Source organism: Taudactylus pleione, unplaced genomic scaffold, assembly GCF_031769625.1.
Source record: "Taudactylus pleione unplaced genomic scaffold, aTauple2 ptg000791l, whole genome shotgun sequence".
Lineage (NCBI taxonomy): Eukaryota > Metazoa > Chordata > Amphibia > Anura > Myobatrachidae > Taudactylus > Taudactylus pleione.
In genome coordinates this window covers 2,519,497-2,532,510 of record NW_028285193.1, presented here as the reverse complement: position 1 = coordinate 2,532,510, position 13,014 = coordinate 2,519,497, and the positions used below count along the sequence as shown (strand labels likewise).

General features: G+C 45.1%; 1 pseudogene; it reads right to left on the bottom strand.

The window, feature by feature from the left end:
• Positions 1–7,051: 7,051 nt before the first annotated feature.
• Positions 7,052–7,169, bottom strand: LOC148474989 (5S ribosomal RNA; annotated as a pseudogene).
• Positions 7,170–13,014: the final 5,845 nt, after the last annotated feature.

Below are 13,014 nucleotides of genomic sequence, written 5' to 3'. Positions count from 1 at the left end.
TTATGTTAATTATTCGGTTTCTCTTATCACTGTAGTTCGCATCACTTCGATACGATCTATAGTTTTGAGAAGTAGCAATTCATGTACACTTACCTGTTTACCGAAGTGAAGCGGAGCGGTATATCCAGGCATGGCGGCCTGGTCTTCTCTTCTTCTTTTCTGATGTCTTCGGAGTTTACTATCCTTTATTTTTCTGCGCATTCGCCGTCATCTGTTAGGACGCTGGATTTGCCCATGCGAGTATTTACAGCGGCACCAGGGGAAGGAATAGGGGAGGGGGTGCGGGAGCAGCGGGCCGTTAGGATGGAGGTACCCCAGCATAGGCATATGCCAGGTCATTTGACTACAGTGGCAGCAGGGGTAGGAACAGGTGGGAGGGGGCACTGGGTCAGCCAGCAGGAGGTGACCCGGGATATGCATATACCCTGGGCTCCTCTGAACAGCACTTCTTACGCCATCCTGAGATGGTGAATGTGGTACTAGCAGCTTTCCGTTCCTTTATGAATTGCACTCACCGTACAAATGTATAGTGATGCGATATACACACAGGACCCGGTGCCCCGCTGGAGAAGTAATAAGCTTCTCCAATGGTACCTTGCTCTATGATTAGCAAGAAGCAGATAAATGCCCTGATTTCAGATAAACAGGACACTTCACTGCTTTATGTGTAGACCCCTAAAGATTTATGTAATGTTAGCAGGGAGGCTGTTAGTTGCTAATTGTGTTTTTAATAAACCCACCCAATTATGTAAGTCAAATGTTAAATGGCTCTAGAACAAAGAGATACGTTTTACCTTTTCCTGTACTTTTCAGGAACTTGCAACACTGACCAGGTGAAAATCGAATGACTCATAATAACTTGCCTGATCGTTTTTCATATCTCTGTTCCCAACGGTACCGACCTAATGATATCTACACTAGATGCAGATTATTACAATAACTTCTCCCAGCGTGGGAGAATATTGTTCTGATTTTCAGGACAAGCCAGCCATATGTACTTATTCCATTCCATTTAGAATAATTCAGCCACAGTTTTGCTAGAAATATTTTCATCCCCAGCCCTTGTATTGTACAATTAAAGAAAATGCATGTCATACATTTCCCAGTAAATCTCAGGGGTATGAATTCTCTCCTCGAAATACGCAGCTGAAGGAAATAGAGAAGGTTTGTTGCTGGAGATGAGCAGTGCTGGGATTCTTGAAGAGAAGCCAAAACTATAAATGTAATTTATTGCAAGGCACACGTGGGCCCCTCTTTGTAGAACTGTGCATGGTACTTCCCAGAATTAGAGCCCCGCAATTAGCACACAGAGGGATATTCAATCCGAGACGATACCACCAGAGGTAGGAGACAGGGTGTCCTCAGTCGTCTACCTCTTATTCCTAGTACTTCCCAACAGCAGAACATTTCTCAATGCTAGAACTCTAATAGCAAACACTTCCATAGGGAGTACACAGTAAAGGACTGTGTTACCAACCCACTGTAATCCCAGCCCACCTAAAGTTTTGTGCAGTGCAGTATAAATAAATAGGTACTGGTATTGTACGTGCTGTATAGATAAATAGGCACTGGTATCATACATTACGGTATAATATATGTAATACTATATACTTTTGAGAATGCAACATATATTTATATATTAATATCCATAATTGTGGCTATTTATGTAGAATCTGACTTGGATCAACTAAAGTGTAGCTGCACCCTTCTTTTATAGGTCTAAAGTGGAATTTCACGGTAAACCGCTCACCAGTTCTTGATCGCCTTCCTTTGAGGCCGACACAAGTTCCCCTATATCCAGTAGAGAGGTAAAGGGGTGCTCTTCAACACAGACAAATGTCTCAATTTGGTGTTTTCAAATGATGGCACCTATCATTTCCAATCTCACTACTTTTTAATCAGTGTTCAAGTTGCAGACTATCACACTGAAAACTTACATTTAATTACAACATATAGCTTGCATTACAGATTACACATAAATACTGTACACAATTAGCAGTAACCCTCACAAGAAAAAAATATAAACCAAATTTTATTCAACTGGAAACTCGGCAAGCTGGACTGTCTTCCCGCTGAAAACTAATATGGTTGCTAAGAAGCAAATTAATTACAACCTGAAATAAATTCTTATTTCACTAAACGCAGTTGTAAGTAACCCTAAATAAGCTAATACCCCTTTCACATCGCAATTGGCGGGTTGCACCCGGGATTTGTAGGCTCGTCCAACCCTGGGTGCGACTCGCCTTTCAGACTGGCGGCCCGACCCGGCAACAATGCCGAGGCGATGACGTCACCGCCATCACTGATGAGCAGGCGCTTGGAGATGACATCATCTTCTTATGCAGTGAACAGGACCCGGGTCGCCTCAAAACGGGTTTCCCGGTCACACCGCACCACGAGCCGAGTTAAGATGCCAGGTCGCTCGACCCAGGTTATTTCAACTGGGTCCTTTCACACTGTGCAGTAACCCAGGTTGCTGCGCGTTCATGTGCAATAATAACCCAGGTTATTTTATGGCAGTGTGAAAAGGGTATAACTGGTCAGCTTAAACCAAGGTACAATACTAAATTGTAACACTGTTAGTACATGCAGATACTACATACAGTCACATTTATATACAAGATATACTGTACATAAACTAAACCAAGGGGCCCCCAAAAATAAAAAAAGTTCACTCCAACTGAATTTACTTTGGTGGTGCACTTTCCAAGGTTGTTACATTTGCCACACTAGAAATCTGAGTTACTAGCTCAGGAAGAGATATTAAACAGCAAGCTCAAAATCTGGCAGACTGTTTGTTTTGCAGGTACTAAGGTTTTTCCTGTCCTGAATGGGAACAGTGGCAATTCTCTGATTTACACTCAGCTGGTACTTAGTTATCGTTTTTATCTTGAGGCTCAAATTTAATGTAGTTCCAAATTTGCTAGGTTCTTCTCTTTCCTTTATATTGCTTAGTCCTGGCCTCCTCTGAGAACTACGGCTGATAGATGTGTGACTGGGTGTGATAGGAATTACAGCCAGCCGCATGACCGACGGTTCAATTCCTGACAGCAGCAGACCGGCAGGGATGAAGATCCTGATCGTCCAAAAAGGTAAGTATGCTAACCTATTTCCCCCCCTTAACCCTAACCCTCCCTTAGGAGTGCGTAACTCTAACCTCCCCCTTAAGTGCCTAACCCTAACCCCCTCTAAGTGCCTAAACCTTACCCCCCTTCCCCGCCAGCCTAAACCTAAGGCTCCCGGGGGTTGCCCAACCCTAACCTCCCCCCGGGGGTGCCTAACCCTAACCCCTCTTTCCCCTAGCCTAACCCTAACCCTCCCGAGGCAGTGCCTAACCCTAAGTCCCCCCCAGGAACCCTAAACCTAACCCTTCCCCCCGCGTCTGTCCGCGCCCAGCTTGCTTTCGTTCGGTATGCCGGGCATCGGTCTTCCGGTGTATGGGTAATGATAGGTGTCGAGTTTTCGACGCCTGTCATTAGTACCACGCTGGGATTAGAGAGTCTGGAAGCCGGCGGTCGGCATTTAGACCGCCGGCTTCCAGACTACATCCAGTGTGACTAACTGACTGCCAATATCTGGTCTCGATGTAGCAATTATTGAAACTGCGATTGTGCACGCAATCGGTCGATTGTTGTTTTCTCCGCCTGCGTATGCGTCACATTGCGTGTGCGCGATCCAGCCTGTGAGATCGGGACTTCGCAGACCCATCGCAGAGTGATTGACAGGAAGAGCCGTTTGAGGGAGGTGACAGGGAGGTGGTCGGCGAAATGCAGTGTGCCAGTGCGTTCGAGCGCTGTTGCAGGGGCGTGCATAAATTATCCACTGCGATGCCCTATGCAGCTCGAGTACTCACAGCGTGCAATGAGTTTAGCAATTCCTGGGTAACGTCTGACCTTGTGCAAGTGTGCGTGTGGCTCCGATTGTACTCAATGTCACCGATGGTTTCACAGTCTTGCTAAACATTACGGATGTGTGTAAGGTAAGGTGGGCGTCCTTTTGTAGTGCTACGACGGCATAGCGATGGCAATGGATTAGCATATCATCGCAGTGAGACTGCGTGCGTAATCGCAGTTGCGATCTGTAGTGAATCAGGTCCTCTGCTTTAAACAATACGCAAACCTTTATCTCTCAGTTGCTGTTCTGAGCTTCCCAAATATTGATGGGGAGGCTTGTGTGTGTCTAACTATGAAGCTGCTCCTGTGTTTGCCTGTGATCTGCTGGGGTAAAGCACTTTCTTCGGAAAAGTCCCTCAATGTCTTACACTTATAATATGCAGCCAGATAAGCCAGGAGGTTTCTTTGCTACCCTGTGATTAGAGAACTGCAATCACTGCGTTTTTGCTTAGAGAAATCTTTATGAAGGGAAGTTCTTGTTTGATTAACTAGCCCTTGTGTGTTCATTGACTTTAGGCTAATTTTGTTGATTCTAACCATCATCACATTCCCAGCCACAGTGTAGCTGGGATAATCCAATATCCCCTTTGTGAGGGGGTTCACATACATGTATAAAATTACTAGCAAGATATATGTATACCTAACACACTGGTATATCTATAATCTATAGTTAGGTAAATGAATGAATTTAGGCTGCTGAAGGGGATGGTAGGTTTAGGTATGAGGGGGAGGGTTAGGATTTGCCTGGGGTTAGGTTTCGGCACTAGGGGGAGGGTTAGGATTAGTGTTAGGATTAAGGTTAATGTTAGGATTAAGCTGGCCACACACTAGACCAATTTACATCCAACCAGCTAACTTGTTGATTGGTTGGAATGAAAATCTGGTAACGTATGGGAGTAACTGATGATCAGCAATTTGCTCCTAAATGCCAGAAAAGATGAAAATGGTCGTTCAGACAAGTTTGTTAAATGTTTGATCTAAACTATTGTTCAAACAACAGTATTTGTCCATTTTCCAGCATTTGGGAGCAAATTGCTGATTGTATTCCTTACCAGATTTTCATTCCAACCAATCAACTAGTTGGCTGGTTGGACAGATAATCTTTAGATGTGTGGCCAGCTTTAGGGTTAAATGGGGAAAAAAATATCAACCTTTTTTGCTGCAACCATTTTTTGTATCGACCATTTAAACATGTAGACCTTTTAACCCTGTCAACCTTTTGCAGTGTCGACCTTTTGCACCTGTCGACCGTATGTCACTGTCGACCTATTGCAAGTCGATCATTTGGTATCAATCTATTGACTGTCGACCTCTTCGATGTCGATCTTTTATACTAAACCCATAGTCAAGCCCCCCCACCCCATGGACAGACATCAGTGTGTCTTACCTTGGTAACATAAATGCCACATATATAAAGTGACACTACATTGTTAAACTAATGCAATAACTACATTAAAGGAACAGATAAAAAAACATTCACACATTATTGAATATAAGTATAGTGTAATGAAACCAAGTGAGCCACATTGCTATTGTTTTATTTACAAATAAAATATAATTTACAGGTAACCCCCATTGCAAAAAGTCTACTTATGATTCAGATTAGATTTCCATTGCCCAGTGATATCATTTACTTTGGGGGATCTTTTTACTAGCAAAACACTGAAAGTATTTCAAGTGATACATTTCAAAGTGTCAAACCTAGGACTGTATAATGTATATTCTCATTGACAAAACATCAGTCATTTGCAAACAAGCTTCACTTATTCAGTGTGTTTCTGAGTCCTCAACAGGTGATTTCAGCCAAAACCTTATTTCACATGTCAGGAGTTATTTCAGTCATTGTAATTAGGCAAAATAGATAGAGTTACCCTTCATCAAATAAAGTAGGCATTATAGCATTACGAGGTCTCCGGGTTCTCTAGATATGTACGTCAAACCTGAAATAATTTAACATGTTTAAGCAGGGGCGTAGCCAGAACTTTGTTGGTCCCATAGCAACTTTTTGAAGGGGCCCCCACCCCAATGCCTCTTAAAAGACACCTCTTTGTACTGTTTGTTAATGTTATGCACCATAGTAGTGACTTCTTAATGTTATGCACAATAGTAGTACCCTAGATCATTTTATGCTGCCAGGACACATTATGTGACACAGTGTCACCAGCTAACATTATGCTGCACAGTATCCCTTATACTATTATACTGCATTACACTGCCCTCAGTTCAAATTATGCCACATTGCAGTGTCCCATTTAATATTAAGCCATATTAAGCCATATTGTAGTTCCCCCAGTTCATATTATGACACAGTGTAGTGCCCCACTTCATATTATGCCACATTACAGTGCCACCAGTTCATATTATGCCACATGAGTGCCCCCACTTCATATCTTGTGACATTACAGTGTCCCTAGTTTATATATTTCCACATTACAGTGCCTCCAGTTCATATTCTGTCACATTGCTGTGTCCCATTTAATATTAAGCCATATTGTAGTTCCCCCAGTTCATATTATGCCACAGTGTAGTGCCCCACTTCATATTATGCCACATTACAGTGCCACCAGTTCATATTATGCCACATGAGTGCCCCCAGTTCATATCTTGTGACATTACAGTGCCCCCAGTTCATATTTTGCCACATTACAGTGCCCCCAGTTCATATTATGCCACATTACAGTGCCACCAGTTCATATTATGCCACATGAGTGCCCCCAGTTCATATCTTGTGACATTACAGTGTCCCTAGTTTATATATTTCCACATTACAGTGCCTCCAGGTCATATTTTGCCACATTACAGTGCCCCAATTAATATTTTGCAACATTACAGTATCCCAAAAGGAAAAAGGAAAAAAGTAGGGCTAGTCGCTGGGGCACTTTTAATTAACATATGTAATTTAAAATTTAACTTTGACTATACATCAATAAAATTGTGCGGTACCATACAACCCAAACAAGGTTGACAGAAATTATGCAATCATCATCTGTTGAAAATAAAGTCTTGAGGAAATCCTCCGGCTAAATATTTATGAAGTCTCAATTTCAATGGGTATGAATGGGTTTATTTGGAAATAATTAACAGTGAACAAGTATAATGAACAAATATATCATTATGGTGCTCTGCCAGTGCGTGCTAAGTCCCAATGATCCTCTTTTAACCTACAGCACCTGGTATTCCCTAGAGGTCTCCCATCCAGGTACTGACCAGGCCAATCACCATTTAGCTTCCAAGATCAAACGAGATTGGGCAATCTAGTGATGTATGGCTGTAGGGGTAATTAAGTAGGGAAGGTAAGTCACAACAGCACAAGATCAAAACAAGGACAGAAATGTAGGACTATCACCATGAATAGTCCATTTTATTATTAAAATACAGTGTTCAAAAAAGTGATGCATGAGCACACCTTAATTGTTACACGTAAGTACTTGTTTTAGAGCTTAATTAGTGTGTACATATATATGCGCATGTATTACAGACTCATATAACGTGTAACAAAAAGATATAGTAGGGAAGTATTAATAATGGGATATCATCCAATTATTCATAGATTTGGTGTTGTATACCCAATTAAGAATCCTCACCGAGCTAAGATTAAATCACAGTATGCTCATATAAGTCGTTGCATCACAAAATGTTCATAGTATTTTACATAGCTCATTGATTTCATATAATGTTCAGTGTCCAACAAACACAGGGCCTGATTCAGAGCCACTCGTAAGCGGCCGCTTGTTCGCTCCGAGCGATGTTTGCCCAACTGCGCATGCGATTGGATCGTTATACGCATGCGCGAACCAGTCAGTGCGGCCAAAATTCGTTTGTTCGCTAAACAGCGAATGCCTGCTATTTTGAGTGACAGGAGGAGGCGTATGTGGGTGGTAACAGAGGAAGGTGCTTGAAAACGGGGAGTGGAGATCCGAACACAGGCGTGCTTAAAGGTCAAAACGGATGTTTTATGGGTGTGCATAATTAATACAGGAGCGTCATTGACCACGTCACTGGGTTATTTTATAGTCAGAACTGCTCGCAAGATTGTGGAAGCAAAAACCAACCACAAGAATAGCGAGCAGTTCATACGCTGGTCGATGTACTCGATTAATCTAATAAATAGCAGACATGACGTAGGATGCGAGCGGCCAGGGGGCGTATTTTTCAAATAAGACGACCGCAAGTTTTGTTCGCTCGTTCAGACCTAGAGGCATGAACAGACCACAAAGCGCGAACGATTCATTTGAATAGCCACCCCTATTTTCTGGACGAGCGAGCGCTAATTGCGTTCAGCTCTGAATCAGGCCCACAGTTCAAATGGTAATGTATCCACTATTTACCAAAGATTCTGTATTCAGTGGTTAAATACTGTATCATTGATAGTGTGACATGCACAGGGAACATAGCATGTTTTCCATTATTAGAGTGCATAAGAGAATGGCAAAATCGCATTCACAGCTTTCAATGAATCATATCCACATGGCTAGTTACTAACTTACATAACATTGATTTTTAAGTCACTAATGATATCGAATGAACCTAGTAACCTCTAAGCATAGTGGCATGAAAACTGCTATATATAAATCATGAGGTGAACAAACCCTCAGCCGGGTGAAACGCGCGTCCTCAGGAACTCTACATTCTGCTGGGAGAATCAGTCAGTGCACGGACTGGACTCCCAGCCCCTACAAATGGGAATGGTATTGTATGTACATGCAATGAGTATTGGACTTCCATGTCCAGATAGTGAAATGAGCTTTACATAGAGCAGCTTTCATGCCACTATGCTTAGAGGTTACTAGGTTCATTCGCACTCTAATAATGGAATTGAATATGCGGCCGGCGGTGATTCATACTGAATGCGGCTGTAATCAAGGAGATACCAAGTGTCCAACAGTGCCGGGTAAACTGATTAGCATAGGGTAAAATAAAATGTGAGAGTAATACAGGATTGGGGGAGGTTGATCATATCCGTGTGGGGCATTACTGAGAAGGACAGAGACTGCCACCTATATGAGAACTGATGAATCCCATTTTCAGTCCAGGCAACGACCAGACCCAATAGCTTAGCAGGAGACTCCAGAAACATGCTACACAAATAAATAACCCTAAGCTTCTGCGCCCCATAGCAATAGCACCCCCTGCACCCAGTATAGCTATTCTCATGTGTTTAAGTAGAGCCCATTATAAAATGATAATTGACACCCCAAGGTTTTGGATCCATTGTCTGTGCTAATACACTTGGATTATGGTCTCCAAAATATGGGATCACCATACCATATTTATAGAGTGCTCAAGCTAATCCTGATTACATCACTGATTGAGCAAAATATCACTTTTATGTTGTTGCTATTCCCTTGGCTTCTGTTACTGTATTTCGACTTTCTCCAGCAACGGTGTCTACCAAATAGGATAGAGTTTCTGCTTTTGTAATATTATTTCTGCTGCACCTAAAACCTCAACTTCCTTTATGTTATTTAAAAAACATTACAATTCATTTTCTGTGTAATTGATTTAAATATTTAAATCCTCATTGGAGTTCTGCAGAAAACATATTTTTTTTTCACTTCCCCAGAAATAACTGTTGTTCTGCTACAAAGATTGTCATAGTAGTAGTGGTACTCTATTAACATTATAGTGAGTGTAAAACTGGCGTGCGCTTGCAGGATTTGAAAGGACATTATCATCAATCTTGTAAATGACAAATACATAGGCCCCTATTTACTACAATCCGCAATTCTTAAGCAGTTGTAGTGTGATGGGAGGTAGTTATAATATCGACAGTCGGGATGCTCACACTTAAAATGCTTGCGCCGGCATCTCTGGGAGCCAGACCTCCCCTATCCACACACTTCATCTCTGGGACCCAGACCACCCCTATCCATACACTTCATCTCTGGGACCCAGACCACCCCTATCCATACACTTCATCTCTGGGACCCAGACCACCCCTATCCATACACTTCATCTCTGGGACCCAGACCACCCCTATCCATACAATTCATCTCTGGGACCCAGACCTCCCCTATCCATACACTTCATCTCTGGGAGCCAGACCTCCCCTATCCATACACTTCATCTCTGGGAGCCAGACCTCCCCTATCCGTACACTTCATCTCTGGGACCCAGACCACCCCTATCCATACACTTCATCTCTGGGACCCAGACCTCCCCTATCCGTACACTTCATCTCTGGGACCCAGACCACCCCTATCCATACACTTCATCTCTACGACCCAGACCTCCCCTATCCGTACACTTCATCTCTGGGACCCAGGCCACCCCTATCCGTACACTTCATCTCTGGGAGCCAGAACTCCTCTATCCATACACTTCATCTCTGGGACCCAGACCTCCCCTATCCATACACTTCATCTCTAGGACCCAGACCTCCGCTATCCATACACTTCATCTCTGGGACCCAGACCTCCCCTATCCGTACACTTCATCTCTGGGACCCAGACCTCCCCTATCCGTACACTTCATCTCTGGGAGCCAGATCTCCCCTATCCGTACACTTCATCTCTGGGACCCAGACTACCCCTATCCATACACTTCATCTCTGGGACCCAGACCACCCCTATCCGTACACTTCATCTCTGGGACCCAAACCTCCCCACCAATACACTTCATCTCTGGGACCCAGACCACCCCTATCCATACACTTCATCTCTGGGACCCAGACCTCCCTTATCTGTACACTTCATCTCTGGGAGCCAGACAGCCCCTATCCATACACTTCATCTCTGGGACCCAGACCACCCCTGTCCATACAATTCATCTCTGGGAGCCTGACTTCCTCTATCCATACACTTCATCTCTGGGACCCAGTCCTCCCCTATCCATACACTTCATCTCTGGGACCCAGACCTCCCATATCCGTACACTTCATCTCTGGGAGCTAGACCTCCCTTATCCGTACACTTCATCTCTGAGACCCAGACTACCCCTATCCATACACTTCATCTCTGGGAGCGAGACCTCCCCTATCCATACACTTCATCTCTGGGACCCTGACTTCCTCTATCCATACACTTCATCTCTGGGAGCCAGACCTCCCCTATCCATACACTTCATCTCTGGGACCCAGAGCTCCCCTATCCGTACACTTCATCTCTGGGACTCAGACCTCCCCTATCCATACACTTCATCTCTGGGAACCCAGACCTCCCCTATCCATACACTTCATCTCTGGGAGCCAGACCTCCCCTATCCATACACTTCATCTCTGGGAGCCAGACATCCCCAATCCATACACTTCATCTCTGGGAGCCAGACCTCCCCAATCCATACACTTCATTTCTGGGACTCAGACCTCCCCTATCCATACACTTCATCTCTGGGACTCAGACCACCCCTATCCGTACACTTCATCTCTGGGACCCAGACCTCCCCTATCCGTACACTTCATCTCTGGGAGCCAGTCCTCCCCTATCCGTACACTTCATCTCTGGGACTCAGACCTCCCCTATCCGTACACTTCATCTCTGGGACCCTGACTTCCTCTATCCATACACTTCATCTCTGGGACCCTGACTTCCTCTGTCCATACACTTCATCTCTGGGAGCCAGACCTCCCCTATCCGTACACTTCATCTCTGGGACCCAGACCACCCCTATCCATACACTTCATCTCTGGGACCCAGACCACCCCTATCCATACACTTCATCTCTGGGACCCAGACCACCCCTATCCATACACTTCATCTCTGGGACCCAGACCACCCCTATCCATACAATTCATCTCTGGGACCCAGACCTCCCCTATCCATACACTTCATCTCTGGGAGCCAGACCTCCCCTATCCATACACTTCATCTCTGGGAGCCAGACCTCCCCTATCCGTACACTTCATCTCTGGGACCCAGACGACCCCTATCCATACACTTCATCTCTGGGACCCAGACCTCCCCTATCCGTACACTTCATCTCTGGGACCCAGACCACCCCTATCCATACACTTCATCTCTGGGACCCAGACCTCCCCTATCCGTACACTTCATCTCTGGGACCCAGGCCACCCCTATCCGTACACTTCATCTCTGGGAGCCAGAACTCCTCTATCCATACACTTCATCTCTGGGACCCAGACCTCCCCTATCCATACACTTCATCTCTGGGACCCAGACCTCCCCTATCCATACACTTCATCTCTGGGACCCAGACCTCCCCTATCCGTACACTTCATCTCTGGGAGCCAGAACTCCTCTATCCATACACTTCATCTCTGGGACCCAGACCTCCCCTATCCATACACTTCATCTCTGGGACCCAAACCACCCCTATCCGTACACTTCATCTCTGGGAGCCAGACCTCCCTTATCCGTACACTTTATCTCTGGGACCCAGACCACCCCTATCCGTACACTTCATCTCTGGGACCCAGACCACCCCTATCCATACACTTCATCTCTGGGACCCAGACCTCCCCATCCATACACTTCATCTCTGGGACCCAGACCACCCCTATCCATACACTTCATCTCTGGGACCCAGACCTCCCCTATCTGTACACTTCATCTCTGGGAGCCAGACAGCCCCTATCCATACACTTCATTTCTGGGACCCAGATCACCCCTGTCCATACAATTCATCTCTGGGACCCTGACTTCCTCTATCCATCCACTTCATCTCTGGGACCCAGACCTCCCCTATCCATACACTTCATCTCTGGGAGCCAGACCACCCCTATCCGTACACTTCATCTCTGGGACCCAGACCTCCCCTATCCGTACACTTCATCTCTGGGACCCATACCACCCCTATCCGTACACTTCATCTCTGGCAGCCAGACCACCCCTATCCATACACTTCATCTCTGGGAGCCAGACCTCCCCTATCGGTACACTTCATCTCTGGAACCCAGACCTCCCCTATCCGTACACTTCATGTCTGGGACTCAGACCTCCCCTATCCGTACACTTCATGTCTGGGACTCAGACCTCCCCTATCCGTACACTTCATCTCTGGGAGCCAGACCTCCCCTATCCATACACTTCATCTCTGGAACCCAGACAACCCTATCCATACACTTCATCTCTGGGACTCAGACCTCCCCTATCCATACACTTCATCTCTGGGACCCTGACTTCCTCTATCCATACACTTCATCTCTGGGAGCCAGACCTCCCCT